This window comes from Hoplias malabaricus, chromosome 2 (genome assembly GCF_029633855.1).
Source record: "Hoplias malabaricus isolate fHopMal1 chromosome 2, fHopMal1.hap1, whole genome shotgun sequence".
Taxonomy (NCBI): domain Eukaryota; kingdom Metazoa; phylum Chordata; class Actinopteri; order Characiformes; family Erythrinidae; genus Hoplias; species Hoplias malabaricus.
Window position 1 is genome coordinate 28,820,321 of NC_089801.1, and position 4,924 is coordinate 28,825,244.

Genomic DNA, 4,924 nt, shown 5'->3' on the forward strand with positions numbered 1-4,924 from the left:
GAAATAATGTAAATTTAGTGTAAAATACTCATACTCTTGTTTTCATTTTGATTCTGCCTTGCTATACTATTAAATAGTGGGTTAGAGTGTGATGTACCTTCATAATTACAGCGAGTAGTTGGTGAATTGAGTAAAGGCACTGTCTTCTACCCAGAAGTATAGAGATCAGTAAGAACTCATGATTAGGGGTCAATTCTCTGCTTGGATAAAGCATAGATCAGTAAGAAGTAATTACACAGATTTGTAAGAAGCTATCTGTTGATATGAGATGCATTAACCTTATACATCACACTATAACTGACCATTTAAAGAAAAAATAAGTAAGAAACGCCATGAGAAAGACCACATCATTTCAGAAGAAATGCCTCACTGCATTTCAGGAAATTACCACCATATTAAACAACTAGTTATAACTAGTCAAATTTAATTCATGCTTAAATACAACCTATTACTCTAATACTATCATATTATTACCTATTTATCACAGACCTGTAAAGCACTAACAAAATAGGTTCTAAGGTATTGTAATAGACCTTTGTATTAAAATGTGTTCATATAATATTTACAAAGTTACATAAAGCAAGAATATATCAGGTTCCATACAGTATGTTGCCAGGTATCATAAGGCACTATGTATGTCATTTAGGAAATGATACGTGCGTTTATTAAGCGTTTTGAATATAAGATTCATATAAAAGTGCTACCAATTAATTTTCTCTGACATTGGGCATTTACCTGCCCACAGGCTCTACATTGTAGTTGTTTGTTGTTGTTTTTTTCCCTCTCTCCAGTAATGCGTAAGCCTTGGCGCCTCTGGAACCACTAGGCCTCTGATTTTCTGACAAAATATGTGTCCAAACCAGACCCTCTGATGTCGCCCACTCACTCCAGTGGTCCTCTCAGTCTCTCTCCAGTGCAGAGACAAAGGGCTTTTTTTGCCGTGTCAGACATGTCAGCTTTTCACTTGCAATTAATATCCAGCCGCCCCGAGCTCGTCAGCTGTCACGAGTTTAGCACCCAGTCATGAGAGCACCACAAATCAGGCTAAAGCAGACTGACACCACTGGTGTGAAAGAAGATTCTAATTCTGGATAATTAGCTGACGAGAGCATGCAAGAGGAAGGAGGGAGGCAAGGAAGGAGGGAGGAGAAAGGGAAAGAAGTGGCAGTGCATCGTAAGCGCTTTTGTCAACCACTGGTCTTCCCTCTCAACCAGTCCTCTGTCTCCCTGACCTCATTTGGGCACACTTTGTTATAACGCTTAAAAGCCAAGTGTTATTGCTCTCATTGTGCTATCCAAATGTAACTGCGTAAATACAAGTTAATTACACTGATATTACAATTCATTTATAATGGATTTCAATACAAGACAAAGCCATAACCAAATCCTCATCAAAGCAAGCTTGTGGTCATTAGCACTGACCATACATTTAATTACCACTGGAAGTATATGTAAAACAAAAAAAATCATTTATTTATTTATTTATTTATTTATTGTATAGATGATTTCAGAGAAGAAAATCTTTTGCCTGCCCAGTCCACGAGTGAACGGAATGGTCATTCATTGCAAAAATTACCATTTACAAAATTTCCATTTGAATGTCATTGCCAGAGCTGCCAGCCACTCATCTCACATTTTTTAACAGTAACATGATACAAATGCTGCTATAAAAGCATCAATTAGTAACTTCTGCTTGCTAATCATTTTGTTTGTCTAGGCTACACAGAGGATGGTCAGTCAGAAGCTTGAAATCATATATTCTGCAATCAACAGTGAATAATGTGGCAATATACTGTTTATCACCATATTCAATGCTAAATACTGACCAAAATTAGTACAAATCCCTTCAGCATTAGACTATGGTATTCCATAATGACAGAACTAGAAATATATTTCTAAGATGAGTGAACTGAACTGATCATCCAACATTAGTCTCAGAGGATGAATGCCATCATATCCTCACCTCAGTGTTCCAACTTCCAGTCTAAAGATTTTAATACCCTTCCTTTCAAAAGAAAGAGGGTCAGCCACACAGCAGTCAATGATGATGTTAGTTTATGATCTAAAATGTGTCCATTAAATACAGTGATTTGTCATAACACATATCTTTGGTTCAGCCGGTGATGAGAATGTAGTGTGACCCAGTTGAAGACCACCAGCCCACACGTATGTGTATGTGTGTGTTCCTGCAGGCTTTTCTGCGAATAACGTGACGGGTGTAAATCAAAGAGCTCGGGCATGTAGCAGGTCATTATCACCATGCGGTGGTGTCGGCTTCATCAGCCGCAGATTACACGACATTCTCTCCAGCCAGGCACGCCTCCAAAACCACAGCAATTACACATTCACCTTGACTGTGTTAGACAAAGGCTGAGGGTAATGCCATACCTAAAATAGCTGCTAACGATTTGACACGTTGGGAGACATCATAGCCTCTTCAACTATGTGACCTTTCACAGTGAGTCGTGTCAGCAGTTGGCACTGATGTACAAAAAATGTGCATTTATTTTAATTACTTTTGTAGATGACCCAAACAACATGCCCAAATTTTGGAGGACACTACCCTGCCTTTTTAAGGCAGTACGGGATGCTCCTAAAGCCATGGCTCAGTGCCAAGTTTTGGCTACCGAATCATTTATGCCCCACAGCATTGGACCGGAAAGCACTGGAACTACATTCTTTGGGGTGATGCGGTCTTTTCAGTACCTTTGGGAAGAGTTGGAATGGTGTTCCTGACACAGAACTAATCTTCCAATATCAGTACTTGACTTCATTAATGCTCTGATGGCATCATGTATTCTTAAGCCTTCCCAAAAGAGTAGTAGAGGAATAAACTCCCTACCCTTCCTGTCAAATGAAATGTTCAATGAGCACATATCCATGAATGTTTGGTCTCTCTCGCCACATACCAAAACACCAGTGAAGGTCACACTGGAGTCAAACACAGCCCCCTTTAATCTGCACAGTCTCCAGACAAAACATATCGTAGGGCTTCTTGTAAACGGAAGAACGTAGCTGTTTAATCCCCTGAAAAAACAAACAAGGAAAAGGATAATACCTAAGTGCTTGCTATAATTAGTCTGGGTTAACAAGCTTTGATTTCACCCCAAAACTGCACTTGGAACCAAATCCCCTCAGGCCAGGGAGAAACACGAGCCTTATTTAAACCACACTGACACACAAACACTCTCGGAGCGGCAGCTAACACGCTGCGGCTAATCTGAAGTGACACTCTGGATGTCAGAATTCTCGCACCACCCGCTGGATTTTTAACGGCTATTAGAGATCCGAGCTTGGGAAGGACTGTCAAAGTGAGACAAATATCAGTCAGGCCAAAGACATTTTGACCACTTATGATGAATTGATAAAGGAGCTAATTTGACACATAGTGCTCAAAACATAACATGTTTAAAGTCATCATCTTGGGGTGATTACACGTTAAAAATGTATACCGGGTGTCACTCAGTGTACTGACTACAGAGGTTAGTTCAATCTGTTTGATTTGAATTAAGTATTAATTAAAAAAAATAAACTTTGTTAAAATTCTATAAGAAAAATAGTCCACAATTATGTTTATTCATTCATTCATTCATTCATTCATTCTCTGTAACCGCTTATCCAATTCAGGGTCGGGGGGGCGGGGGTTGGTCCAGAGCATACCTGGAATCATTGGGCACAAGGCGGGAATAACGTGTGTTTTTGGACCGTGGGAGGAAACCCACGCAGACACTGGGAGAACACACCAACTCCTCACAGACAGTCACCCGGAGCGGGAATCGAACCCACAACCTCCAGGCCCATTCATATAGTGTGTACAAAATGTTGTTTGGTCTGTATAAGTGTACACCTGAAATTGCCCATACCCCTACCCGTAATCCTTCCTGTAACCCTAAACCTAAACTCACAGGTCCAAAATAAGAAATGGTAGGACTTTCTCCTGTGTAATATTCTCCCAGCAATTTAGTTGAAATATTTTTTCTGAAAACTGAAATTTAATATGAAAATGAATGGCTTTTGCTTAGCCTTGTGCCCAGTGATTCCGGGTGGGCTCTGGACCCACCGCGACCCTGAATTGGATAAGCGGTTACAGATAATGAATGAATGAATGAATGAATGAATGAATGAATGGCTTTTGCTTAATGGCTGGGCTGACTGGAAGACTGATCAATCAAAGGATGGTCTCTGACGTCTGTGTAGAATTGCATGTAGTTGCATTTTAACAACTCTAAATATTTAAGGGTTAAAAATGCCATTCTGGTCACAATTTCAAGGAATACATTTTCAAACACCCTTCCAAAACCCTGTAGACATTTGGCTTATTCGTACTGTTGGAATTGTCAGTGGCTGAAGGCATATTTTTCCTGATATTTCCAGAAGACTGCCCACGTGCATCAGGCCTCTCGCTTGAAAAACTTGATTGAACAGGTTGACCCTGCGAGTTGAGCCTGTTACACCTATGTGAGCACCACCCAGGTGGGCTTAAAAACAATGCAGCCCCCACATTTTTGAAATGATATCCATTACTGTTTGTGACAGGCCTCCTCCACCGCACACTTTGATGCTCTCGCAGGCTGACAAGCCGAGCACAGTGACACTGATGACTTTGGGCACAAATCAGAGTCGGTTTACTGCATCTCCTTCGCCCCAGCTCCTTCCACTCACTCAGAACCAGGCGCGAAGGAAAAGCAGCCCTCTCAAAGCAGGCTCCAGCATTGCAACTTCTCAGCTCCCTCTCACAGGGAACTTCTCTCTCACACACAGTATCTGTCTCTATCACTCTGCTCTATTTCTATCTTAATCTCTCTCCTCTCACTCTTCAGATAGCAGTCTTTTATTCTTTCTGAAATTACGTTTTCTCTCTCATTTTCATTTGATTTCTCTCTCTCTCTCTCTCTCTCTCTCTCTCTCTCTCTCTCTCTCTCTC